This window comes from Coregonus clupeaformis, unplaced genomic scaffold, assembly GCF_020615455.1.
Source record: "Coregonus clupeaformis isolate EN_2021a unplaced genomic scaffold, ASM2061545v1 scaf2150, whole genome shotgun sequence".
In the NCBI taxonomy this organism is placed as follows: Eukaryota; Metazoa; Chordata; class Actinopteri; order Salmoniformes; family Salmonidae; genus Coregonus; species Coregonus clupeaformis.
The window spans coordinates 24,535-48,190 of record NW_025535604.1 but is presented as its reverse complement, the minus strand read 5'-3'; the positions used below and the strand labels follow the sequence as shown (position 1 = coordinate 48,190).

Below are 23,656 nucleotides of genomic sequence, written 5' to 3'. Positions count from 1 at the left end.
CCATAACAAAAGGATTGAATACTTATTGACTCAAGACAGCTTTTCATTTTTAGTTCATTTCTAAACATTTCTAAAAACACAATTCCACTTTGACATTATGGGGTATTGTGTGTAGATCAGTGACACAAAATCTGAATTTAATCAATTTTTGTAATTCTACTAGCCACCTAGCAATTTTATGAAGTTGGCTTTAGCTAGCCCAGATAGGTTGAGGCAATCAATCAAGTAAGAGTAGCTAGCTTGTCTAACTATCATCTTCGCTGGCATGCCTGCTGGCAAGATTGGTAGACTTTAAAAAAGCCACCAATAACTAAATGTACTGAATAAGACACACATTCCTTTCAATATTTTACCCAGATTTTAGTAGAGATGCAGAGAAGCATATTTCGTTTCTTTAAATTATAAACACCAGTCAGGAGGATACAGACAGCTCAAGAGGTTTGCTTAGATAAGCAGAAAAACAAAATTTTGATATAGAATTAAGCATAATGATTATGGCTCTAGATTGCAAGATTGAAAAATGCTACATTCTCCAATTTATGAAAAGGGGCCAACCCCCGCTCATGACCACCCCCAAGCCATCCTCACCTACTTTGTGCCCCCTCAGATTTTTGACGCCCCTGATAAATAGTACAGATATTCAAAAGTTACAACATTATAGAGAACATTTATGAAACAAAAGTGAAGGCATTCATTCATTTTTACTGTATTTCATCCATATGCTCTGTTCTAATGTAGAAGCGTAGTGACGTTGGCACGTGTTTTACGCACGCAGACCATAGCGTAGCCACATAGCCTGCACTGCACTGCCTCATATCATATGGGAATGCGATACTGTTACACTGCATACATTGATTGATTTTAATTATGTGTTAGGACTTGTAGTGAAAGGCAACATTTAGCCTAGCATTAATCTCTTATGTATAATTCAACCTTAGGTAGCTAGAAGGAATGGTTTAAAATGTCAAATGCTCAAATCATATGCTCTTATAATAGGCTTAATTTGTCGCATAGTATGTACCGGTATTTAGGTTAGAGTTTCCCTTGTAGCCCATGCAATGGTCTGCCTGTCTGCAAATAAACCCCCATCAACAAGGGCGTCTGTCGTTTGCCACATCCAGGTTTGTGTAGGCCTACATGTAAATATTTTAGCATTCAAACCGCCGACGGACAACTCACATGTGACGCTTATTATCACCATGGCTATTGGCTACTGTTCAGATAAATGACCACTTCATGTCTGTTTCTGGTGCTTATTCCGCTCATAAATGTGCTCTATTCTAGTCTGACAGCTGCGGCTGTTCTCCTGAACAAAAGTGACAGGCGCGCGCCAGCAGCTGACTTCTCCAGTCCTGCGCTGAAGCCTGTCTCCATATTCTGACAACACTTCGGTAATGTACCTAGTGTCTCATTTTTATTAGATTAAATGTAATTTATCATTGTTTAAAGAAGAATACATGATTAATTTTAAATAGCATATCTGTGCTGTAGTGCCGAGATTCGTTCTGGGCAGGTGTTTGTGCGTTTGTTATTCAGGGTTTTAAAATGAAGACCACGTTTTACGCCTTATTTTGACACTGTGAAGATTTGGATTGACCTGCTGTTGCTTTGGGCAGTTGTCGACTGGTTTGGGGGTCTTATTGTTTTAGGACATGGCTCAGCTCAAGTCTGGACTCGCAGGAAACCAAATACTGGCATTTGTTTTCCCACCACTTCTACCTTGGAAATACTGTGAAATAAGACTACAAGGTTTTAGTGTTTGTTTTTAAAACACTGGACCTTTTGAAAGCATAGTCATTTGATTTCATGATGATGCCTACTGTCAGATCCTGAAATATAGCTGCTAATTCAGGTAGGCTACATCAAATTTGGTTCAGTCAAGTCTTAAACTGCTAGGCGAAGTATTGTTCATTTTCTGATATTTAAGACTTAACGTTTATGTACATTTATTTTAGCATGTTATCTTATTTCAGGACCATGCTCTCAACTGTAGGCTAGTATAGGCTAGTGCTGAATCAAATATTAGAATAAAGTGGTAGGTGTATATTGTAGACTATATGGTAAATATGTATAATTTCAGTTTGAGATGATACACCATTGATTTTATATGACATCTTAAAATAATTTAAAGAAATAGTTTATGTATGTACATATAGTTTTGAACAAGAATTAAGTCCTTACCTTGTGCACTGCAGTGTCTCCTGTCAGTTGGTGAGCTTACCTGGTGGGCTTTCAAAGCGCGGACCCCAAAAACGGATGATTTATTTAGTAATATATGAAGAAAATTACATTTTAAACTTCAGGAGCTTAATTACCTTCTCATTGTGTGAGTGGAAAGCTCTTTGTCCCACTTGATACATCTCTGCACTTTTGGAGAGGGACACTTGGAGACGGTGCTCTCTTTTTGCTTGATTGCATCATATTCACACCAGAATATTTTCCTCTGCATTCAAATGGTAGGTTTCAATAAAAAAGGGGTCTCTGTGTGTCCAAAATATCCCCTAGCAATGATTTTGGGCCACTTTAAGAGGCTCCAAAGCTTGGTGAATCCACAAAAACCCAGTGGAAACTCTCTGAGAGCTCATTTGTGCAGCAAGTGACAATTGCTTCTCAGTATCGGCTGTATGACTGGTGGATGGGCCATATGATGTGAAAGCCATTGGGGGGGAGGACAGAGGGAGTTTGGGGAGGGGTATTTACTATAGGGCCAGTGGCATACCATTTGAAAGGGACATGTTTGGCGCTTGTGGGACTATGTACCCAAATAGGCCTTTACTGAGCATCTGGGGCCCTCTGTATTGTACAGTAATGGTTGAGTCCAATATGAGCACCCCTACACATTCAACTTACATGGAAGTGCCCCTTTTGCAGGGATTTCTGGGAAGAAGAAGGAGGCTATCGAGGTTGGGACTTTGGAGAGAGAGGTATAGAGAGAGGCACTCTGTAAAGGTAAGAAAAGCTATGTTCCACTATGGTTAGGGTGTCATTAGATGGATATGGGGTATATAGAGACTCTAATCTCAAAATTTATCCAGAAAAAGAGAGGTTTTCAGGTGCTAGGTGGTGTCTGTATAATGTTATAGAGAAGGGAGGGACAGGACATTATGCTGTGCATAAACAAGGAAATATGGAAGCACGGCTAGGGGGAGCCATAGCTGGGAAGGGAAGGGAGCTTGCTGGCTCTGTGCTACTGCAGAGGAGATGTGGGTTGGATTTAGTACTCACAAAGTCATTAAAACTCTGGGAGAAACTGTATTGTTGTATATTGTGTTAATTAGTCAGTTATTGTTTGATCTATATTGGTCTCAGGGCTGTTGTCCAAAGGGAAGTGCCCAAACTGCCTCACAGCCTGTGCTCTGTAAAGAAAGATGGGAACCTGTCATGTTTGAACAATGAGACAGAAAATTATTCAAATAAAGTGCAAACATGCAAATGGTAAAGTTTGTAAAGATTTTAGTGTGAGATAACATGTAGAATTTAGTTAGCTTGCTCTGCTATGGGCATATCTAGAGAGCTGTAAAGATGGCCGCTCCACTGTAGGGAGAATGGTGAGAGTAACTGCCCACTTCCTGATTGAAGCACCATCGCAGCTGCTTTGTTTGCACTTATGCTCAGGCAAAATATGTTGTTTGAATACAAATTACCAGCTTTAACTTAGAATTAAGTTAATTATTTGGGAAATAATGGTGGTATGTGAGGTTTCAGGACATGGGCCTAGACTAACTGCTTCAAACAGGGAGTGTTGCAGTGTCCTGAGTCTCTGAAGGCTCAGCTATAGCACAGCGGTGATCGGTTAAGCTAAAAGGGAGAGTTAGTTTAACTGCCGTGGGGCCTGATCAGCTGTTTCCCTGAAATAGCATATTGGGTTAACAGCCCATATACATCAACTTTTCAATGCATACACTTTTCTACTGTGTAGAAACACAGTTTACTATGGGATGGGTAGAATTGAAACCACCAGTTATAAAGCATTCAATTGGGAGGAACAATTAAACACAGGCTTCATTTGCACAAAGGGTTAAATTACACTGCCACTTGCATTGCTGCGATGATGATAGACATAGTATTAATGTGAAAATGTCTGTAATAGTGCTTTATGTTTCTTCATTTACTTCACTCGTTGCTGTTTTTGTAGTTTTAGAAGTAAAAAAGAAAAAGTTCCCCAGGTTAAAGAAAACAATTAACGCTTTCATTACCTACTTTTCAAAGCCATATTGGGTTGACTGATGGGTGATGGGTAACGAGTTCTCTCTCAGATGTGGTGTTATCTGTAAAGGGAAAGACAAATAATTAAAGTAATTAGAAATTGTATCCATAGATATATTTCAAATCTCAGAAAGTGACATATGTTGTCTCACGTGTGTGGTTAGGGTTAATTGAGCACCAAAAGCCAGAAAATGTCATAAAATGGGATCATATTCTCATGAAAACAGATTTCTTTAAGCTACTATCTCCCCATTTTCTTATTTTCAAGTGCATTCTTTCCCCCATATTATTTTAAATAACATCCAAACCCACTAACTAATATGTACCTGAATGTAAAGGGTTAAAACGTGCTCTGGAGTGACACTCCTACTCAGTCCATATCATTGGTGCTGAAATCTGACAGAGTTTTTTCCCCCATTTAAAATATGTACATTTACTGCCCCCTCTGGTAGATTCAGGCACGAAAGAGTGAGTGGGACCAAAGACAGACAGGCAACCTGGGTGTTTCTCACACTATACTGTGTGCAGTGCCTCAACTCTTGATAAACCCTTGTCTCTGCCTGTACATGTGGGTGAACCTCTATCAGAACCCATGTGTATTTAGCCACTGTTGCAATCCCACAGCTGGGGTGAATGTTTGTAGTGGCTGTGGTCTCAGCACGTATTCCTATTCCTATCCTGTCATGTGAGGTGAGAGACTAAAAGAGATTATGAGCAGGCTCTCACTTTGACTCCACTCTCAACATTGCCACTGCTCTGTCTGATATCTGTCAAATTCAGCTCATGTGACTGTGGTACATTAAGGCTGTGCTTAAAAAAAACACAGTGGTCTATAATTCTGTGTTTTTGCAACATATTTAAACATGAGCACAAGTGCTACTGTGTAGACTGAGAAAGCACTTCTCAAACATTACTCCTCAATTCATACAAGTTAAATTAGCCTCTGAATTCCTTCACTAGAACACGGTGAAATCATTTAACTTCATGTACAGTAGTGTCTTTGATGTAGTACTATAGTTATGTCAACCGTACTGCCCTACAACAGGTTTCTCTTCCACCAAGATTGAGCTCAATCTGTCGCCTCTGCTTCTCTGTATGACTCAGTGTCCCGCCCAGTGGACGTTAGCGCACATTGCTTCTAACTACCACTCGAAGGGCATGATTTCCTCATTTAGCCTGCTAGCGTTGCTATCGCAGCTACACTGGAGCTATCAGTCTCTTTCATAGAGGCACATTCAAATCGGCCTGGTGCTGAAGTGCTGAACAGAGGGCTGCTATTGTTAACTCCTTCACTGCCAAATGACACTGCTACTCCAGATTTCTGTTTTGGTTTGTAGCTACTGTATGTTCTACTGCAGCAGTGGCCATGTGAGCCAACGAAAAGTGGATTGAAGAGTAGCCCCCCCTATTATTTTGGCTATATCTCTTCTTTGCACTCCTTTGAGACAGCTGACAATGGGAGTCAGTTGCACGACAGCTGTGACACTGTTGTTAGCAGCTGTAAAAAAAAAGAAAAAAAATGAAAACACAACCATGAGCACCCTCATCTCAGTAGCTCTTTGTGTGCAGCAGGTGGCATCACATGATAAGTTCCATGTAAACCCACACGTTCTGAAGACAAACACAGCTAAAAAACCAACAACAAAATATTTTGTATTTCAAACATGTGGAAACATGTCGGGAACATTTAGCCTCTATGCCACCTCAGTTTCTGTCGCAGTGATCTAGGTACACCTTTGGCAACAACTGCCGATCTTTGAAAATGTCCATCACTCTCACTCAACTCATGCAGGTTAAATTAGCACCGTGAAATTATTTCACTTCGTATACAGTAGTGTCCTTGATGTAGTACACAACAGTTTAAGCAACTGTGTTGCCATAGTACGGGTTTCTCTTCCACCAAGATTGACCTCTGAGGGTCTGTTGTCGTCTCTGCTTCTCTGTATGACTCAGTCCTGCCCAGTGTCTGTTAGCTTCCATTGCTTCTAACCACCACTTGAGGGGCATGACTTCCTCATTTCGCCTGCTAGCGCTGCTATCACAGCTACACTGGAGCTATCAGTCTTTTCCATAGAAGCACATTCAAAGCAGCGTGGTGCTGAAGTGCTGAACGGAGGGCTGCTATGCTATCAGAGATAGCTGTTAACTCATTCACTGACAAATACAATGTCTCTGTATGATAGGCAATGCGATCCCCTTTTAAAACCTGCATGAAAGGCTGTAGAGAGAAATTCTGTCTATTAGCTGCGCACAGATGCAGTCATATTTTCCCCCAATCTTGATGGATGTTATCTTTTTTTTAGGAGTCACATCGATCAGAGCCCGAAGTCGCAGTCCATGAGCTTGTCAAACCCTTCAACGTAAGCCATTACAATTCCTCCACTCACTTGTCAACAGCCACAAATTTTACTCCAAGAATTGTACTTTGATATTTTACTCACATGGATGATACAAAGGCTCTGTCTGACACTTCTTAATATAGCCTACATACAGTGCATTCGGAAAGTATTCAGACCCCTTGACTTTTTCCACATTTTGTTACGTTACAGCCTTATTCTATAATTCTTTTTTCTTTTTTCTATCCTTCATCAATCTACACACAATAAACCATAATGACAAAGTGAAAACAGGTTTTTAGACATCTCACTAGCTCTTTGTGTGTGCGGTTGCATCATCTGGCATCATATAACTTTCAAGATCATTTCCATGTAAACCCACACCTTCTGAAGACAATTACAGCAACAACAAAAAATAATCCAACATATTTGTGTACTTTATCACTGTGCAGTATGTTTTGCTTCATTGAAAAAAGATGGTTCCAGCTAAAACATATTTCTGGATAACCCTACCCTTATTCCCGTAGTTCCATTAACTGAAAGATTTTCATGGAAGTTGACATGCATCAGTTAGAATAAGTTGGGTTGCAGCAGTGTTCTATCCTGCAGCAGTGGGTGTGTGAACCAATCACAAGTGGATGGATTAGCGTCCATTGCTTCTAACTACCACTCAAAAGGCATGACTTCCTCACTGGAGCTATCAGTCCCCTCCATAAAGGCACAATCAAATTGGCCTGGTGCTGAAATGCTGAAAGGAGGGCTGCTATGCTAATGTAACGGAGTTCAGAAAGTGCCATAAGCTTACTCCACACAACTAGCTTAAATGTCGCCCATGGTGCTATCGTATCGGATCATTTTCTATAGCACAACTGGTTGGTAAGTTGTCAAGGAGGGCATTTGTTTGCCATTAGAGCACCACTGGTTCGAGCCCAGTAAGGGGACAGGGACAGTGGAGGAAGCAAAGCTGTTAGCAGCACACTGATTTAGGTTTCACTAACAGAGATGGCTGTTAACGCCTTCACTGCTGTCAGATATAAACTAGAAATTGAAAGGACACAATAAGCTGTGCTCAGGTACAGTGATTAGTAGTAATAAGTGCATTTTATCTATTTCAGGCATCACATCGATCAGAGCACGGAGTCACAGACCAGGAGCTAGTCGAACCCTTCAACGTAAGCCATTACAATTCCTCCACTCACTTGTCAACAGATACAAATACTTCTTTCAGAATTTTACTCAGAATTGTACTTAGATATTTTACTCACATGGATGATACAAAGGCTCTGCACTTTTTAATATAGCCTACATATCACCTCTACTTTGATTAAAGCTTTCACTATTTTACCTACATTTCTGTCATAATAAAAAGTAAGGGTGTTTTACGTAAACTTACTGCAATGTGTACAGTTTTATTTTGGCTGTTGCTACACCTCTGTGCACCCCTTAGCTGACAATGTGTATCACTTGCACAACAGCTATGGTACTGGTGTTAGTATAATGGACTTCGTTTCTTGCTTAGCGAGTACCACATATTCTGGTGTGATTCGGCTCACACAGAGACTCAAACCCAGGATCTCTTTTTTGCTAGCACATGTGACCACCCTCCCAAAGCGTCTTACCAGTCGCGCCACGCAAACAGCTAGCTATTCGGTGGGGCGCAAGTGGGGACACTTCAGACTGAGGAGTACGTTTTACATATCCCCATGTGCTACATTAGCAGCTGTCTTGAAACAGCAAACATGGACACCCTCAACTCAGTATCTCTTTGTGTGTGCAGTTGCATCATCTGGCATCATAACTTCCAAGATAATTTCTATGTAAACCTGAAGACAGCCAAAAAAAAACACTTTGTCAATGTCACTCTTCATTCCTGTGGTTACATGCACATTAATGAAAGATTTCCACTACAGCCGTGGGATAGTGAACCAATCAAAAGTGTATTGAAGAGTAGCCTTTTCCCCGTAACCCAATCAGCATTGTGTATGCATGAGTCACTCCCACACCCTGCCCTTACATGGCAAGGAGGACTGGCCAAGGTCTACAGATGGATATAAAGGCTGCTAGTACAGAGACAACAGAACCACAATACCAAGACTACTATTATTACTACTACTACTACTACTACAGAACCACAACTACCAAGACTACTACTACAGAACCATAAGGAGGGAAACAGCTACCGACTTGACTCAGGTAAGATTAGATTACTAATCATAATTTTAGATTCAATGTCCATTGATTTAATCTATCTAGCACAATAACATCTATTGTTGGTCACAATTTCAGATCGAATAGTGCTAGCTGTAGATCGCACTGATATCAAAAGACGTAATCCCTTCCAATGATTGCATAAAAAATGGTACATTCATCAATACTCTGGGAAGAGTATTTATTTAACTAACATTTCCATCTGTGTGGCATATATGCTATTTTAAACTACTTATCATTTTCTGCTTGTTAAAAATAAGGGGTATAATGTTGTGTGCCAATGTTGTAGAGAGTCAACCGATGTTCAAAGAGAAGACTGTAATCTGTCCTTCAGCTTTATGACAGTTAGCTCACTGTATCTTAAATTCAAGATGCATTTGCAGAATGTGCGCACACACTAAAAAGTTTGCAACAGATTGACAAGGCTGCTTTGTGAATATTCTGAATACAAGTTCAAGCAAATGGCCCCACATAATTCAAATTCAATAAAGTTGGCACTACTTGCAAACATGAGCGATGTACATACTAAAATACTCTCTTCTCTCTAGGACTACAGTGTGCAGCAGCAGCCATGGACAAGGAGACAGTGCTCATAATCCTAAACGGCATAGAGAAAGTCTCCTCCTTCGCCTCCACCATAAACCCACTCTTCAACATAGTCACCGCAGTGGTGAAGGTGACAAAGGGCCTTGTCGCCAAAGACCTCACACAAGACCTGGACGCTCAACAATTCGGCCGCATCCATGCCAAACTGGAAAGCATCTCCAAGACAAACCAGCAGATTCTGAAGCAGATTCACCTGGACGAGGTCAATGAGAAGTACAGCAAGTATGAAGAGTATATCAAGCACCAGTACACTGCCCTCAACACCATGGTGGAGCAGATTGAAAAAGACCCTGAGGGAAGAGAGGGCTACATGGCAGAGTTCCAGAGGGTCTATGAGAGAGACAAGAGTACCCTTGCTCTGAACACGTACTACAGCGGGGTCATAGAAGAGGAGAAAACTTTTGAACAAAGGGGTTTGCTGGAGGTGTACCTAGAGCATTACAAGGAAGAACGAGGCGACATGGAGAAAAAGTGCTCCCAACTGGCTAATGTCTTTCGAATGGGCCTGATGACACTAATGGCATATACGGTGGTCACAGAGGATGATGAGGATGAAGTCAGGGATAAATGGGCCCCCAGGGTGAAGGCTATTCAGGCCAAGATGGATGAGGCGCTGGCCCAGTGTGAGGGGAACTGATCCTCATCCACTCCCAGGGTTGGGTGGGCATATGAGGGCTTTAAAGGGATACTTCTGGATTTTGGCAATTGATCTACTTCACGAGAGTCAGATGAACTTGTGGGTACAATTGTAATGTCTCTGTGTCCAGTATGAAGGAAGTTAGAGGTAGTTTTGTGAGTCAATGCTAACTGGCATTAGCGCAATGACTGGAAGTCTGAGTATCTGCAAGTCATCTGACTCTGGGGAAGTAGATAAAGGGCCTCATTGCCAAAATCCAGAAGTATCCCTTTAAGGTTAAAAGCTGTTTGGAGACTAAACTAGTCCTCTTCCCTCAATTAAAAAAGAAAAGTAATTTCCTTTTGGGTGGTGGGCAATCTTCTTTGTCAATGAATGCAATTGATTAAATATAGATGTTATAGTATTTTGCTATGAGCAGTGTTGCACTTCAGCCCTCATGTTTTCTATTTCCCACTGCCAACGCTGTCATGTTTACTTTGAGAAATGAGTCTGAATGCGTGTTTTATGATAACCTTGTATATCGTTGTTTTTTTCTTACTTGGATTAAGTGTACTTTTACTTCTTGACTTTTTCTAAATAAATGCTTTTTTGTACTTGTTATTAATTGTTATTCATTTTTATGTTCTTAGATGGAATTATGTAAATAGACCAATGGTGTTAAAATATAGTCCACTTTATTAGGTTCAAAACATTTAACACTTTCAAAAGTGTAACATTAACCTATGTGCAGTGTGGGACAATATACACTGCTCAAAAAAATAAAGGGAACACTTAAACAACACATCCTAGATCTGAATGAATGAAATAATCTTATTAAATACTTTTTTCTTTACATAGTTGAATGTGCTGACAACAAAATCACACAAAAATTATCAATGGAAATCAAATTTATCAACCCATGGAGGTCTAGATTTGGAGTCACCCTCAAAATTAAAGTGGAAAACCACACTACAGGCTGATCCAACTTTGATGTAATGTCCTTAAAACAAGTCAAAATGAGGCTCAGTAGTGTGTGTGGCCTCCACGTGCCTGTATGACCTCCCTACAACGCCTGGGCATGCTCCTGATGAGGTGGCGGATGGTCTCCTGAGGGATCTCCTCCCAGACCTGGACTAAAGCATCCGCCAACTCCTGGACAGTCTGTGGTGCAACGTGGCGTTGGTGGATGGAGCGAGACATGATGTCCCAGATGTGCTCAATTGGATTCAGGTCTGGGGAACGGGCAGGCCAGTCCATAGCATCAATGCCTTCCTCTTGCAGGAACTGCTGACACACTCCAGCCACATGAGGTCTAGCATTGTCTTGCATTAGGAGGAACCCAGGGCCAACCGCACCAGCATATGGTCTCACAAGGGGTCTGAGGATCTCATCTCGGTACCTAATGGCAGTCAGGCTACCTCTGGCGAGCACATGGAGGGCTGTGCGGCCCCCAAAGAAATGCCACCCCACACCATGACTGACCCACCGCCAAACCGGTCATGCTGGAGGATGTTGCAGGCAGCAGAACGTTCTCCACGGCGTCTCCAGACTCTGTCACGTCTGTCACATGTGCTCAGTGTGAACCTGCTTTCATCTGTGAAGAGCACAGGGCGCCAGTGGCGAATTTGCCAATCTTGGTGTTCTCTGGCAAATGCCAAACGTCCTGCACGGTGTTGGGCTGTAAGCACAACCCCCACCTGTGGACGTCGGGCCCTCATACCACCCTCATGGAGTCTGTTTCTGACCGTTTGAGCAGACACATGCACATTTGTGGCCTGCTGGAGGTCATTTTGCAGGGCTCTGGCAGTGACAAAGGCGGAGGTAGCGGTCCTGCTGCTGGGTTGTTGCCCTCCTACGGCCTCCTCCACGTCTCCTGATGTACTGGCCTGTCTCTGGTAGCGCCTCCATGCTCTGGACACTACGCTGACAGACACAGCAAACCTTCTTGCCACAGCTCGCATTGATGTGCCATCCTGGATGAGCTGCACTACCTGAGCCACTTGTGTGGGTTGTAGACTCCGTCTCATGCTACCACTAGAGTGAAAGCACCGCCAGCATTCAAATTGACCAAAACATCAGCCAGGAAGCATAGGAACTGAGAAGTGGTCTGTGGTCACCACCTGCAGAACCACTTCTTTATTGGGGGTGTCTTGCTAATTGCCTATAATTTCCACCTGTTGTCTATTCCATTTGCACAACAGCATGTGAACTTTATTGTCAATCAGTGTTGCTTCCTAAGTGGACAGTTTGATTTCACAGAAGTGTGATTGACTTGGAGTTACATTGTGTTGTTTAAGTGTTCCCTTTATTTTTTTGAGCAGTGTATATACTAGTAATGTAACACTATTAGAGTTTAAAACTTGCCCTTTTTTATTTTAAAGAACTTGTCAATAGATTGCTCTACTCTCTCTTTCTCTTAGGCTCCTTTCTCTCTATCAGAAGCTACCATCCTCCCCAACCCTTTCAAGCACTACCTGGTTTTGACTTCTGTGTCGTGACCCCCTGCGTGCCATCATGTCGGAGATGGAGATCGTGGAAGACCGGGCCAAGCTGAAACAGGGCCTGGTGAAGGTGCTGCAGTGTGTGGCCACCATCTCTTCTGCTGCAGCTGTGGTCAACCCCATTTTCGGCGTGGCCGGCTCTCTAATCCGAGTGGTGCTGCACCACGTGGACGATGAGGACATCCAGACGCTGAAGCGCGAGTTTGGCTCGGTCAACCGTGCCCTGGACAAGCTGTCCCAGCAGAACCACAGCGCCCTGCTACAGATCAAGAAGGAGACGCTGGACGGCCAGTACTGCCGTGTGGAGGAGAACCTGCGCAATCAGTTCCGCAAGTTCATGGAGATGGTGGAGGCGCGGCCCGTGCACTGCGAGCGCAAGAAGGAGGACTTTGAGGAGAGCTACTCCAACGACCTGGGAGACCAGAACCTGCACACACTCTACGAGGCGTGGTGGGCAAGCCCAAGCTGTTCAGCCGGCCCATCCTGGAGGTGTACCTGAAGCACTCGCAGAGCGACCGCCGCACCATGGAGAACCTGTGCACGCGCCTCACATACCTCTTCTGCATCGGCCTGATTGCCCTCATGGGTTATGCCGCCGTCATCGGAGACGACGAGGAGGGTATTAGCGACGAGTGGACCGAGAAGATGGAGCATGTGCAGGAGAGGATGCAAGAGGCCCTCCAGAAGTGCAAGTGAAGAGGAGAAGGAGGTGTAGAGGCTGCTCCTCTGCTACTTGTCCTCCATACGTAGGACTCTCTCCACATTCCCTCTATGACCTAGGATCCCCCATCCTTCCTTCCATCACTTTTGTCCTTACTCCAGGACCGCTGTGTATACAACTTCTCTGTGTTTATTCAACCAGTTAATTGACTATCAATGTAGATCACAGGAGGTTGGTGGCACCTTAACTGGGGAGAACGGGCTCATGGTAATAACTGGAGCTGGAATGGTATCAAATACATCAATCACATAGTTTCCAGGTGTTTGATGCCATTCCATATGCTCCGTTCCGGCCATTATTATGAGCCGTTCTCCCCTCAGCAGCCTCCTGTGATGTGGATTAATTATTCTTTAATGATCACATGACTATTCACTGTTGGTATCTATGAGTTAGAGATAAGTAGATTGAATGAAAACAGTTAGTGATTTGCCTCATCCACAGCAGTAGTCAATTAACAGACCTATATAATATATATGTGAATGTTGATATGGAAACCTGCATACACAGTGGTCTGATGATCAACCTTTGGACTGGCTCTCAATTAGATTTAACTATGCCATTTCCGTCTTCTAAAGAGTAAGAGGGAGTGGTTTTAATGTCTGACAATATTCAGCACTTTAAAAAAATATGTTGTCTTGCCTAGAAATTTGCTGGTGATTTAGAGGGAGACAGAGAGAACAGGCTCATTCTGTTGCATGAATGTAAGATTGACCATAATGGGTATCTATTTGAACATATATATATATATATATATATATATATATATATATATATATATATATATATATATACTCCATGCAAGTCCAATAGTGCCACTGATGCAACCTAGCACTTTCAGTAAAAAACAACAACATTATCTATACTGTGGCCACTATTAACAGAGCAGGCCAATTACAGTTGAAGTCGGAAGTTTACATATACCTTAGCCAAATACATTTAAACTCAGTTTTTCACAATTCCTGACATTTAATCCTAGTACAAATTCCCTGTCTTAGGTCAGTTAGGATCACCACTTTATTTTAAGAATGTGAAATGTCAGAATAATAGTAGAGAGAATGATTTATTTCAGCTTTTATTTATTTCATCACATTCCCAGTGGGTCAGAAGTTTACATACACTCAATTGGTATTTGGTAGCATTGCCTTTAAATTGTTTAACTTGGGTCAAACATTTCGGGTAGCCTTCCACAAGCTTCCCACAATAAGTTGGGTGAATTTTGGCCCATTCCTCCTGACAGAGCTGGTGTAACTGAGTCAGGTTTGTAGGCCTCCTTGCTCGCACGCTTTTTCAGTTCTGCCCACAAATGTTCTATAGGATTGAGGTCAGGGCTTTGTGATGGCCACTCCAATACCTTGACTTTTTTGTCTTTAAGCCATTTTGCCACAATTTTGGAAGTATGCTTGGGGTCATTGTTCATTTGGAAGACCCATTTGCAACCAAGCTTTAACTTCCTGACTGATGTCTTGAGATGTTGCTTCAATATATCCACATAATTTTCCTTCCTCATGATGCCATCTATTTTGTGAAGTGCACCAGTCCCTCCTGCAGCAAAGCACCCCCACAGCATGATGCTGCCACCCCCGTGCTTCACGGTTGGGATGATTTTCTTGGGCTTGCAAGCAACCCCCTTATTCCTCCAAACATAACGATGGTCATTATGGCCAAACAGTCTATTTTTGTTTCATCAGACCAGAGGACATTTCTCCAAAAAGTACGATCTTTGTCCCCATGTGCAAACCGTAGTCTGGCTTTTTTATGGCGGTTTTGGAGCAGTGGTTTCTTCCTTGCTGAGCGGCCTTTCAGGTTATGTCGATATAGGACTCGTTTTACTGTGGATATAGATACTTTTGTACCTGTTTCCTCCAGCATCTTCACAAGGTCCTTTGCTGTTGTTCTGGGATTTATTTGCACTTTTCACACCAAAGTACATTCATCTCTAGGAGACAGAACGCGTCTCCTTCCTGAGCGGTATGACGGCTGATCAGATGATCGTGGTACCTTCAGGCGTTTGGAAATTGCTCCCAAGGATGAACCAGACTTGTGGAGGTCTACCATTTTTTTTCTGAGGTCTTGGCTGATTTCTTTTGATTTTCCCATGATGTCAAGCAAAGAGGCACTGAGTTTGAAGGTAGGCCTTGAAATACATCCACAGGTACACCTCCAATTGACTCAAATTATGTAAATTAGCCTATCAGAAGCTTCTAAAGCTTTCTGGACACAGAAAAGGCACAGTCAACTTAGTGTATGTAAACTTCTGACCCACTGGAATTGTGATACAGTGAATTATAAAGGAAATAATCTGTCTGTAAAGAATTGTTGGAAAAATTACTTGTGTCATGCACAAAGTAGATGTCCTAACCATCTTGCCAAAACTATAGTTTGTTAACAAGAAATTTGTAGAGTGGTTGAAAAACAAGTTTCAATGACTCCAACCTAAGTGTATGTAAACTTCCGACTTCAACTGTAAATACAAAAAAAAACTGACTTTACAGTGGGTTAATTAGAAGGGTATTACTTTACTTATTACCTTAGGTAATTTGTAACTATTTTATATATCTGCAACTATTATTTACCATTTAAGTGGAAATAGCTTTAAAAAAAAGTATTGATAAATAATGCACTGTAAAATCGAATTTAACCCAAATCTAACTGAAAACAAATATCCAAAGTTATCTAAGAATGGATTTATGACGGGGATTCTATAGTTAATGCCACACACACACAACACTAGCATGATGTTGCTTCCATAATTATTCAACAAAAACACTAGACTGTCTGTCAAAGCGCTTTGGCCCGGAAAATGAAGTCAGTGGAATGATAATCATACTGTAACTAACACTAAACACTTGTAGCCTGTTCAATTTAATACCAAAACAGGGCTACTATACTGCCAAAAACACTACTCTTTCCGTTTCAACCATATTGTATGGTGTTTCCATTTGTTTTCATGAACACACTACATTATGGTGGGTGTGATCTAAGCCAACCAAGTGCAGTGACAACACTAAACTATACGTGACAACTCATTACACTAACCACACAACAATACAAAAGGTCAAAGTATACATGTATACATTAGCTTTAAGTGCTTCCTCTCTTATGTATTCTCTTGTATCTCAGAGAAATCAAGTTTGTTTTTACTAAGGGTTCGTTCGTAAATTCACTCTGGCCATCTACTCTGATTTCAGAGCATTCTCATCTGAGTGTCAGAGCGCAGAATAACTGATTAATTTACGAACGCGCAACACCCGTTGAATATGACCGGTGTCAGTAAACGTCTCCAAAAAAAACATAATTAAATTGTTGCCAGCAGCACAGTTATAGTCACCAACGCTCTAGACAACATGAAAATAGCGAAATGCTCTGAATTTACAAACGGAGAATCTGACAACGCTCTGAATATACGAACACACCCTAAATAATTTGATTTCTGGGGAATTGTCTTTGCTCTGTGCCCCTCTTTCTTTTCACTTAATGTATTATATTATTTTCATATTTTGAAGCAATTTACACCAAAAGTGAGGTAAAAGATAAAAAATGACTAAAATATATTATGGGGATGTTTTGGGGATTTTATATATCTTAATTTTCCATAGTAGTTTTTATTTTGATCAGTATCCTCTCAAAACTGACCAACAGTGTCTCCTCTTACACTGTGGTCCACGTTCCGTGTTCCCTTACTATGTCTTTGCCTAAGAAAGGGTTCACAAAGTTATGTTCTCTACTTCATTTGTTCTTGTGCTCTAAAGCACTGCAGTTTGTTTTGATCTCTTCTGTGCTATTAACCCCACTACTCAGATTTCCAGTGTTATTGATGCCATTTCTATGCTCACCGATCCAAGAGAGCTCTCTGATTCATAACCCTATATTCAATGGAATGGCTATTCTGTGGTACCAGTCCCTGTCTCTCATATTGTTACAACCGAGATGTATGGCTGTTAAATAGTTATAATTCTGCACTGTTAAAATGAATAGATGGAAATATATTTACCTCTTTAGGGCTTTCTGAAAATATATGCTCCTCATCTAAACGTCATAGCCTTTTTTTTGTTATGTTCTTTGTTGCCTGGATGTGCTATGCAGCACTATCAATAAAGATTGAACGTTAAATATCACTTGTATTTGGTTGATTTTATGCATTAAAATATCTTGAGGCATTCACAATAGTATCATCATTTTAACTTGGTTTATCTCAAAATGATGATGAGGGGCAATACATACAGTCAGGTCCATAATTATTGGCACACTTGATAAAAAAATACTATACAATAAATAATGCAATTCGGAAAAGGCTCAGTGTAGTTATCCTCGCAAGGGGAGGGTGCTAGAGTATTGAAAACAGGGGTGCCAATAATTTGTTACCCTATCTTTTGAGACTTGTTAAACAAAATCTATTTTTCTGAGAAATGGTATTAGTATAAAATAACAATAATTTACACCATTTTTTGAGCATGCAACAGAAAGTCTACACCCTCTTGAACCTTTTTCACGTTTCACATTATGCTGCCTGAAAATGACATCTAAAAAGGAATTAAATTGGATTTTTTCCCCTACAGATCTACACAACCTACTCCACATTTTCAAAGTGAAAGAAGGTTATAGAAATGTTTCTAAACGAATACAAACTAAACTGAAATATCATAATTGGATAAGTCTCCACCCCCTTGAATTAATACTTGGTGGAAGAACCTTTGGCAGCCATTACAGCTGTGAATCATTTGGAATAAGATTCCATCAACTTTGCACAACTCTTAAGGCAACATATATCCATTGTTTTTGTCAAAATTGCTCAAGTTCTGAGACTGAGACTAGACCACTCAGGAACACCTAATGGAAAGCCATTCTGGTGTGTCTTTGGCATCAAAATGTGTGTAATTGTCTCGCTGAAAAATAAAACTCTATCCCAGGGTTAGGTTTTCAGAAGACTGAGGTGGGTTTTCCTCTAACTTTTCACCTGGGCTTTGCTCCTTTCATATTTATTTGATCCTGACATACTCCCCAGTCCCTATCGATGACAAGCATACCCATAACGTGATGCTGCCACCAAAATGTAGTTTTGAATTTAGGCCAAATATTTAATTTATTTGCCATTTTGTCTTGCATTATTACTTAACAGCCTTGTTGCAAACAGAATGGATGATTTGGAGTGTATATTTTAGCACAGGCTTTCTTTTCACTTTGTCATACAGGCCAGTGATGTGGAGTGAATGTAATGTTGTTGATCCCTTTGTATTCTCAAATATTGTGGTGGCAGCATCATGTTATGGGTATGCTTGTCACTGGCATGGCCTTGAGAGTTTGTTAGGATCCAAATAAATATGAAAGAAGCAAAGACCAGGTAAAAGTTATAGGAAAACTCACCTGTCTTTTGAAAACCTAACCCTGGGATTTAATTTTTCTGCAGGACAATTACACACATTTGAATGCAAAATACACATTATCCAATGATGATATTTCTGTATTATTATTATTATTATGATTTTTTTGGTATGTTGTGTAGATCTGTAGGAAATAAAGTTCAAGTGCATGTAGACTTTCTTTAGGCACTGTAGCTCAGTATTTGTATTATTTATTTTATACAGTCTTTTTTTGCTCATCTTTTCAAGGATGCCAATAATTATGGACCTGACTGTATCTGAGACATTGAAAAAGGTAGGAGCTGAGAATTGAGAAACCCATGCAGGGACGGACTGGGACCAGAATTGCCTTGGTTTCTCAAATGACTGCCTCGCCTGGTTCACCAACTACTTCTCAGATAGAGTTCAGTGTGTCAAATCGGAGGGCCTGTTGTCTGGACCTATGGCAGTCTCTATGGGGGTGCCACAGGGTTCAATTCTTGGGCCGACACTTTTCTCCGTGTATATCAATGATGTCGCTCTTGCTGCTGGTGACTCTCAGATCCACCTCTACGCAGACGACACCATTTTGTATACATCTGGCCCTTCATTGGACACTGTGTTAACAAACCTCCAAACGAGCTTCAATGCCATACAACAATCCTTCAGTAGCTTCCAACTGCTCTTAAACACTAGTAAAACTAAATGCATGCTTTTCAATCGAACGCTGCTGGCACCTGCCCACCCGACTAGAATCACCACTCTCGACGGGTCTGACCTAGAGTATGTGGACAACTACAAATACCTAGGTGTCTGGTTAGACTGTAAACTCAACTTCCAGACTCACATAAAGAATCTCCAATCCAAAGTTAAATCTAGAATCGGCTTCCTATTTCGCAACAAAGCCTCCTTCACTCATGCTGCCAAACATGCCCTCGTAAAACTGACTATCCTACCGATCCTTGACTTCGGCGATGTCATTTACAAAATAGCCTCCAACACTCTACTCAGCAAATTGGATGTAGTCTATCACAGTGCCATCCGTTTTGTCTCCAAAGCCCCATACACTACCCACCACTGTGACCTGTACGCTCTTGTTGGCTGGTCCTCACTACATGTTCGTCGTCAAACCCACTGGCTCCAGGCCATCTATAAATCACTGCTAGGCAAATCCCCGCCTTATCTTAGCTCATTGGTCACCATAGCAGCACCCACCCGTAGTCTGCGCTCCAGCAGGTATATCTCACTGGTCATTCCCAAAGCCAACACCTCCTTTGGCCGCCATTCCTTCCAGTTCTCTGCTGCCAATGACTGGAACGAATTGCAAAAATCTCTGAAGCTGGAGACTCTTATCTCCCTCAATAACTTTAAGCATCAGTTGTCAGAGCACCTTACCGATCACTGCACCTGTACACAGCCCATCTGAAATTAGCCCACCCAACTACCTCATCCCTATATTGTTATTTATTTTGCTCTTTTGCACATAATCTCTTGCACATCTAGCATTCCAGTGTTAATACTATTGTAATTATTCTGCACTATAGCCTATTTATTGCCTTACCTCCATAACTTGCTTCATTTGCACACACTGTATATATATTTTCTGTTGTATTTCTGACTTTATGTTTTTTACCCCATATGTAACTCTGTGTTGTTTTTTATTGCACTACTTTGCTTTATCTTGGCCAGGTCGCAGTTGTAAATGAGAACCTGTTCTCAACTGGCTTACCTGGTTAAATAAAGGTGAAATAAAAATAAAATAAAATAACACTGGCCCATTTTCTTCCCCCAAGACCCAAATTATTAGCTAAATAATTTTGTGAAACAAAAAATTATATCTGGCATTTGCCCAAACTGCTCTATGGCTAGTCTGCCCCTGAGTCCATGGCCCAATCCCAAATGGACCCCTAGACCCTATGCACTTGCGGAGATCTGAGAGGATTTGATTTGTATAAGCATTATGGTGAAACTTCCACTTAGCCTATCAGAGGACAAGGTGGAACTATTACCATATTGATTGCACATGTCTAATATTATCAGAGCTCCAGAAGTGCATAGAGTGTAGGGTCTATGGGTCCTTTAGGGATTGGGCCCATGTGTTGCATGAAGCCAATCGGGTAGTGGCTGTAGTACATGGCTCTCCATCCCTGTTCCTGGAGAGCTACCTTCCTCACTCCAACCCTAATCTAACACACCTAATTCTAATAATTAGCTGGTTGATAAGATGAGCCAGGTTAGTTACAACTGGGTTGGAGCGAAAACCTACAGGAGACTAGCTCTCCAGGAACAGGGTAGGAGAACCCTGCTGTAGTATAATTTCATACCTCTAGGTGTCAGAATAGACTTGGAATCATGATAAGTAAACATTTGGTACCACTGCTACTGTAGGCACCCACACATGATGCCATATAAGTGAATTTAATACCTAATGATAAAGTGCATTTTAACATTTGCTATTTGCTGTCATAACTCATAAGTAGTTAAGACATCCTTACAATAAATCACTAGAATGTACAGTTGAAGTCGGAAGTTTACATACACCTTAGCCAAATACATTTAAACTCAGTTTTTCACAATTCCTGACATTTAATCCTAGTACAAATTCCCTGTCTTAGGTCAGTTAGGATCACCACTTTATTTTAAGAATGTGAAATGTCAGAATAATAGTAGAGAGAATGATTTATTTCAGCTTTTATTTATTTCATCACATTCCCAGTGGGTCAGAAGTTTACATACACTCAATTGGTATTTGGTAGCATTGCCTTTAAATTGTTTAACTTGGGTCAAACATTTCGGGTAGCCTTCCACAAGCTTCCCACAATAAGTTGGGTGAATTTTGGCCCATTCCTCCTGACAGAGCTGGTGTAACTGAGTCAGGTTTGTAGGCCTCCTTGCTCGCACACGCTTTTTCAGTTTTGCCCACAAATGTTCTATAGGCTTGAGGTCAGGGCTTTGTGATGGCCACTCCAATACCTTGACTTTGTTGTCCTTAAGCCATTTTGCCACAACTTTGGAAGTATGCTTGGGGTCATTGTCCATTTGGAAGACCCATTTGCGACCAAGCTTTAACTTCCTGACTGATGTCTTGAGATGTTGCTTCAATATATCCACATAATTTTCCTTACTCATGATGCCATCTATTTTGTGAAGTGCACCAGTCCCTCCTGCAGCAAAGCACCCCCACAGCATGATGCTGCCACACCCATGCTTCACGGTTGGGATGGTGTTCTTCGGCTTGCAAGCCTTCCCCTTTTTCCTCCAAACATAACGATGGTCATTATGGCCAAACAGTTCAATTTTTGTTTTATCAGACCAGAGGACATTTCTCCAAAAAGTACGATCTTTGTCCCCATGTGCAGTTGCAAACCGTAGTCTGGCTTTTTTATGGCGGTTTTGGAGCAGTGGCTTCTTCCTTGCTGAGCGGCCATTCAGGTTATGTCGATATAGGACTTGTTTTACTGTGGATATAGATACTTTTGTACCTGTTTCCTCCAGCATCTTCACAAGGTCCTTTGCTGTTGTTCTGGGATTTATTTGCACTTTTCGCACCAAAGTACGTTCATCTCTAGGAGACAGAACGCGTCTCCTTCCTGAGCGGTATGACAGCTGCTTGGTCCCATAGTGTTTATACTTGCGTACTATTGTTTGTACAGATGAACGTGGTACCTTCAGGCGTTTGGAAATTGCTCCCAAGGATGAACCTGAGGTCTTGGCTGATTTCTTTGGATTTTTTAATGACGTCAAGCAAAGAGGCACTGAGTTTGAAGGTAGGCCTTGAAATACATCCACAAGTACACCTCCAATTGACACAAATTATGTAAATTAGCCTATCGGAAGCTTCTAAAGCCATGACATCATTTTCTGGAATTTTCCAAGCTGTTTAAAGGCACAGTCAACTTAGTGTATGTAAACTTCTGATCCACTGGAATTGTGATACAGTGAATTATAAGTGAAATAATCTGTCTGTAAACAATTGTTGGAAAAATTACTTGTGTCATGCACAAAGTAGATGTCCTAACCGACTTGCCAAAACTATAGTTTGTTAACAAGAAATGTGTGGAGTGGTTGAAAACGAGTTTTAATGACTACAACCTACGTGTATGAAAACTTCCGACTTCAACTGTATTAGTGAATGTCATTTTCTTGTTGCAAGCCAATGCTGTTGCATGAAGATGCTGTGCCTACACTCTTAGAAAAAAATGTGCAATGTAGACTCTTAAAGGGTTCTTTGGCTGTCCCCATAATAGAACCATTTGAAGAACACTTTTTGTTTCCAGGTAGAACCCTTTTGGGTTCCATGTAGGGTTCTACATGGAACCCAAAAGGGTTCTCCTATGGGGACAGGCGAAGAACCCTTTTGGAACCCTTTTTTCTAAGAGTGTACTGTATATTTCCACCATAGGGCCTGGTGTATACCAAACTGTATTAGAAAATCTATTTATAGGCCTATGGGCCGTTTTGATAAGCCTCATGGTGGGCCTAAATGAAAAATACATTAATTTGGTAAAATATGTTACTATGAGAGTAGGCCTACTCAAAAGTCTGCTTTTGTTTTAGGCCACTGCACTGTTAAAGAGGACACATCTTGACAGCACACACAGCTATATGTTACGCCTCTGTGGTATGCCCCCATGCCAGCCAGAAAAACAGGTTTCCCCACACATCACTGTCCCCTGAGTCGGTGGACCAAAACTGAAATGTATTAAGATGAGTAGACCTACTGTCTGAGACATAAGATATTGTCTTACCTGCATAAGTTCATGACGTGTTGGAAGCACTTGTTTCATGTGCAGTTGGCCTATATGTGCAGCTCCCACACCTTTATGCATCAGTCAGAAGTCATCCTTTGAGACTGGCCGCTGCATGCTTCAAAGACACCGAAAAATATGTTGTTGTTTTTTTCAAATTAAATGGCAACTAAATGCCGTTAAATTCAATTGTGTTGTGTAATCCGTTTCATAACATTTCAATGAATAGAAAGGTCTAATTGTGCATTAACCAAATCTATAAGCAGATTATAATGATTAGTGATTTGCGTAATGGTTTCTGTTCATGCTGGAATGGGGAGTACCTCGTGAGGCGAGGCGTGCGCGCAGATAAAACTGATGCAGTTAATTGTTTTAGAC

General features: G+C 41.3%; 1 long non-coding RNA gene and 1 pseudogene across 1 annotated transcript; one reads left to right on the top strand and one right to left on the bottom strand.

Annotated features, from left to right (window-relative positions):
* Positions 1-206: 206 nt before the first annotated feature.
* On the top strand, positions 207-13,427 carry LOC123488310 (annotated as a pseudogene).
* LOC123488311 lies at positions 2,956-23,608 on the bottom strand. Its single transcript, XR_006660016.1, has 3 exons — positions 23,279-23,608; positions 4,201-4,268; positions 2,956-3,356 (listed from the first exon to the last, which is right to left on the bottom strand). It is a non-coding gene; the product is annotated as an uncharacterized LOC123488311 (long non-coding RNA).
* Positions 23,609-23,656: the final 48 nt, after the last annotated feature.